Genomic DNA, 6,178 nt, shown 5'->3' on the forward strand with positions numbered 1-6,178 from the left:
ATAAAATGGGATGGGTGAGTGGATTTCGTTTTAAATAATTCATTCTTTGACAGTATTGAAACAAATCATTTACACGCAATATATCAAAGTAATGGCAGCTAGGAAGGTAAGGATTACGTTCACAAAGTCATTCTTACTTAGGCTCTCAAAGAACACGCGAATATCTGCTCAATTCAATACGTAAAATATAAAGAATAGGGAAATACTTACACTCCGCTTTTATCCGACATGTATACGCTTCCGCAGCCGATGGATGAACCGCAGACGATGCGTTAGTCGATTGCACGGTGTGATAACAAGCCTTAAGCTTATATGAAACGCTCTCGAGACCGTTTCCTTGGTGTCTTTGGGGGAGATCTAAAGAACGCTCCCACAGTGGGGATAGAACCCGTGACCTCCCGATCGCTAGGCGAACACCATATCCACTACGCCACGGCGACCTTTTTAAATCCTTTAATACGTCTGAAATCGGTGACAAAAGTTAACGCTGCGTGAAGCATATCCGTGCAGTACACAAGGAAGTTTTTAACAAAATCAGGCTTTATTAAATAAAGTTATTCTGATATATTTCACGTTGCCATAAGCAGCATAAAAATCTGTATTACAGGCACTAGTTGAAATTCTTAAAAAATTGTTTTAAAAAGTTATTTGAAAAAAAAACACCACTTACCGATGTGTTTGCATCCATTAACATTAAATTGGGAACCCCACAACGTCACGTGATCCTGCACCCTTGTTAAGTGCTGTCCCAGATTAGCCAGTTCACTCCGCTGGCGAGCTTTCCAGAAAAATATTAATTCAGAGAAACAATGTACTGGAAATGCAGATTCGTGTGGCCAAAACATATTCATACATCTTCAGACCCTTGAACGCTAAACCATGTAATTACATGTTAGTTATTAAAATGAACTTTTGGGAATGTAAATGGTGATCGCTGGTCGTTGTGTGCCGGTGGGTGCTTTTCGCAGGTAAAATATATAATGAACTCGTTCGGAAGGAAATCGATGTGGTCGTTATGGACAGGGGGTCGCTATTCAAAGGTGGTCGCTGGGGCAGGTTAGACTGTAGTTGGTTGTTAAATAAACTGTGCTGACTTGTTTACAGTGCATATATGATATACGCTAATTATAGCATGTCTGTCGTTTGCATAGAATTTATTACCGTTTTCATCACTACTAATTCAGTCGTACCATAGCTGTACCATAGCGGTGAGTTTACTTACTCATACTTTTCCTTGGATAACTGAGCTACCGGTACAAAGACACATACTTATGTCAGTAACTGGCAAGTGTCCGACGTTAATCAAGGGGTTGGGAAAATGGCCGTTTAAAGGATTTCATTAACAATCCCCCACACAAGTTGTGGTCGAGCCGGGGATTTGTAGCCTGAACTGCTATGCCTGCATTTGTTGAGATGTTCAACTTATAGCATGCCCTAAGACAATTTTAATATATAATATATATATCAAAACAATGTGTTTATGTTGTTTGTGCCGACCATAAACGTTGTGGGTAATCCAGGTTATATTTTCTGCTACTCATCTGACCCTATATTACCACACTAGACGATTACAAGTTTCGACTCATAAGATATGGTCAATGTATAGCGTAGGAATATGAAAATAGGAAACCCGTTGTTATATCATCTTCTTCGCCGAAAGAGCTCAATTTAACTTTCAGAAAATTGATTTTCAATTATGTATCATTAAAGGAATACCAGTATTACGAAAGTCGATAATTCCAAGAGTCTGCAACCGTTTCTATTCTTGTGTGATAGTCATAACACATGCAACACGATTAACCCAGTGGACACCCAAACGTTGCTGCAACGTTGTATTTAGGTTGCATCGCAGCATTTTTAAATTCTTTTTTTAATAATATAAAATTAAAAAAAACACAACTACATCCTGCCAACCGCTCTTTCGAGACTAAACAAAACAGTACTTGGTGTCTATAGAGGAGATAATGAAACGCTCCCCGAGTAGGAATCGAATGCAAAGTTTCTGAAACGTCCTTGCAACGTTTTGATGAAACGTCCTGGTATTGTTTTGTGTGCAACGTTCGGTAATGGTTGCCGACGTTGCGACCTTAAATATTACGTTTCAGCAACGTTCGTAAAACGTTTGATGCCCACTGGGAATAAAGTCGATTATTTATTGAAACTTAACCCTTGATCTGACCAATGTACGGAATCCGGATAGTGTCATCTATAATCTCGCATTTCTTTCATCAAGGACGACACACGAAGCGATACACGATATTTTGCGCGACACACGATATTTTGCGCGACACACGATATTTTGCGCGATACACGAAGTGACGCGCGAGAATGTACCACGAAATATTTCCCTTATGTAGGTAGCCCAAAAGGCGATACATCGTGTTAAATATCGCGTGTCGCTTCGTGTATCGCGCAAAATATCGTGTGTCGCTTCGTGAAAATGGGATAATTTTCTGATGATAATTTTCTCCTTTTGTTCAAATCGGAACTGCTGCGAGAAGCAAAATGTCACAGTATGGACCAAACGATGTGAAAGTAACATGACGTACAAACAATCATGTATTCTAGTAGAGCTGCAATGATGTGTTACTTATCTGTGCAATACTCAGCGTATTAAAAGATCTGAATCTGGTTAGAAGACATGATCTATGCCAGTATTCCTCCAATCGAATGAGTTGGTGTATTAGTATGCTACGCAGAAATGCTCTAATGATCACTTTGCTACTGAAAGCTTTATCAATCGGAGACTCCTGACGTAAGATTTTACGACATGGACTTAAAACAGTAGTGAACCACACAATGATGTTACACGCCGAATATGATACTATACGGAGTTTGGTTCAATACGGAATTAGTAATGCTGCCATTCAAGTAGATAAACCATGTGACCCAGCGGCGTAGCAAGTGTTATTACTTTTTCAAAAGGTAATCTGCTATGCACCAGGAAACCATTTTGTGTAAACCTATTAATTTTAGCTCGATTGCATCGAAAGCCTAAAGCTTATGTTGCAATGCCCTCGAGTCCCTTTCCTGTGAAGAACGAGTACCAAGTGTCAAAGGTAAAGATCTTAAGACAGTGGGGATCGAACCCAGTCGCTTGACGGACATCATAGCCACTATGTCGCGGCGACCTCTGAAGAAAACCATTTCCCAAGGTAATGGCTTATTATAAAAAAGCTTGATAACAACTGAAGAGCCTGATCTTGGTGTTGATGACTATCCAAGATGTTCTTTGGCTGATTTTGCTTTACTGATGCCGGTTTTGACGTCTGCATCCGTTCCTCCAGTTTCCCTGGATGCTGCCGAGATAGGTGAAGCTTTCTACCTCTTTCAGGGCCTCTCCCTGGACTGCGATGTGTCTTTCGATGTTTTGGTCTTGAACATATTGCATTTCTCACAAGTGATGGTAGAGTCACGTCAATCTTAGTTGTACGCTACAAGTGATGGTAGAGTCAAGTCAATCTTAGTTGTACGCTACAAGTGATGGTAGAGTCAAGTCAATCTTAGTTGTTCGCTACCATGTCTTCTACTGCATCTGTTTTTGGGTGTGAGAGAGAAGAGCAAGACCGCCAGCAAAATCAAGGTAATTCAACTGTTTCAAGTGTCCACTGGATTCTGTTACACTTGGTCCATTGAGTTCATGACCCAGTCGATGGCCAGGCAGAATAGGAAAGGGGAGAGAAAGCAGCCTTGACTGATTCCCGTTCTTACTCTGAAGGCGTCTGTGAGTTGTCTACCATGAACAATTCTGCAAGTAATACTTCACAAGACTTCCTGATGATGTTGATGATCTTGTAGTGTCTCGGTAGTCTACAGAGGGACTGTCCAATTATGATCTGGGTGCCATTAGATCAGTGCACAATCACTCCTTTTGGAATTCGGCTTGCTGGTCATGTAGATGCAGGTCCGCAGTGTCTTTCATTTGATTCAGTAGGATGCAATTACACACCTTTCATGTGATGGACCACATCATCATCCATTGGTAATTAGGTTAGGAACAAAGGTCGCCTTTCTTAGGGAGCTTGATGAGTCTAGTAAATCTAGAACAATTATTTAATTGTGTTTTTTTTTTTTAAATTTAAAGAATAATATATTTTGGAACCAAACTTCTATGTAATATACATGTATATTAGTTATAATTTTAATATAATTTAAATGAATAATTCATTTTGGATACACTTCGATGAAATATATACATAAATGTCTTCTTCCAAAAAGTATAACAAGAGGGCCATGGTGGCCCTGTATCGCTCCACTGTTGTTTTATGCGAAAAAAGCGTGCAATGCGCATGGGTTGAAATGTACTCAAGCATGTGACTTTCTCTTTCTATCCCTCGTCCCACTGGGCGCTTAAAGTTGGAAGGGTCAGCATTTTTTATATATGGAAAACGTTACTACGGTGTTAACTAAACAGACTAAATAGTCCGGGAATAGTCGAACAGGTCCTTTTGCTTATAACCTAGGTACATTTATCTCTCCAAAAGATATTGTCGTTCTTTCTATTTCACATATTTTTAGATGCTGAAAATCAAATCTACGCATGTTCTACAAGATTAATGAAAGTTACTTCATTCAATCATGAATCTTTTTCCAAAATTACAAAAAGTGTTTGTAGGTTTCTGTTACTTATATAGTTCATGACATATGCAAAATACTTAATGACGTAGATCACCGAACTTAACTTCATTCTTGAGGCATTAGTGAGTGTACAGGCCTTTTCCGCCCTATGCCACGGGTCCGAAATTCGGCCCCATTCCCAATGCAAATCTGGTTGTTTTTTCCCAATTGAAAAAATATCCCAATTCCAAAAAAAATAATATATATATGTTTTTTTTAAACCTTTAAATATATAAGTTTACCTGATCCAGTGTAGAAAATAGAAAAATATTGCATAATTTAATTATCTGTTGACTTGAATTTGTTTTAAAAACAGTAAAATATGTTAAATTGGTTGTTTAAGATTTTTTCACCTCAAGAAAGGCCAGGCCCTTTACCCAAAATCAGATAAAAAAAACCTGCACTTATCACACATATGTTCATAATACTTTGTTAAATTTTGATAATATGTTATCAAAACAGTCGTGTTTTACCAGTCAACGGCTTCTTTGAAATAAAAGAAACACTATTGACATACGATTATTTTTCCCAATTGAGCAAGTTTTGTGATTTTTTTTGCCCAAAATGGGGGTTTTCACGACGCGAAATTCCCAAAATTCCAGTGTGGCGTTTTCCCAAAATAGAGCGGAAAAGGCCTGAGTGTAGCAGGATTGTTAACGTGGTGAAGAAATTGTTTATTTTACAAAGAAGATATTTGCCTGAGGAAACCTAAAGTAACTTTAAGTTACAAGCTTTTCAGGTTCATGAGGTGCCGAAAGGCAGTAGGAATGATAACTTTGTAGAGGTTGTTTGTTAAACAAAGTAAGACAAAAAATTGAATTATAATTCATCAAGATGTTGCGATCATGGCAACACTACTTGCATATGGGGTGAGGTTTAAAGAGTGAGTTAAATCAATATATATAATTTGTTTACCTTTCAATATCTTGCATTTCACATCTTAAGTTCATGCAATGCTATTTCAATTAACTGAACAGCGTGACAAACATAATAAAGCAGAATATGCATATGAATCTGATTATACACAGATCCACTATCATATAAATCAAATCATGTTTGTCTATTTCCATGTTCGAAAGATCCTCTTCTAAATTGATTTACTTCGCGAGTAGACTAAACTCCCAATTTGCAAACAGAAACACTGGTTTCTGTGACACAAATTCACTGTGCACATTTCTAAACAAAATATGTGTTTCTTGTATCTAAAACGCAGTCTTTTTCGTTGACAAACACATTTCATTATTCCTATCAAACTATATGATGTCAGTCGTTAATTCAATTGATATTTGTCATTTCAATAATCTTAATTTTCGCTTCACAACGGCGCCATTTGCATACAAAATACCAAACAAATTTTATGAAACCGATTTTAATTGGATGATTGGGAAACGACAGCCAATTATATTGCTCGTTTTAAAAATGCTAAGGCAGAATCTACCAGTGTAAAATGCGGAGATATTTCGCGGGCCGCGGATATATTAAGCATATGTTCATTTTTGTGACCCCCATGGCAGGGTCAAATTTGACCCCAGGGGCCCCAGAGAACTATTAGATGTCACTA

The sequence above is a fragment of the Dreissena polymorpha genome, chromosome 6 (assembly GCF_020536995.1).
Source record: "Dreissena polymorpha isolate Duluth1 chromosome 6, UMN_Dpol_1.0, whole genome shotgun sequence".
In the NCBI taxonomy this organism is placed as follows: Eukaryota; Metazoa; Mollusca; class Bivalvia; order Myida; family Dreissenidae; genus Dreissena; species Dreissena polymorpha.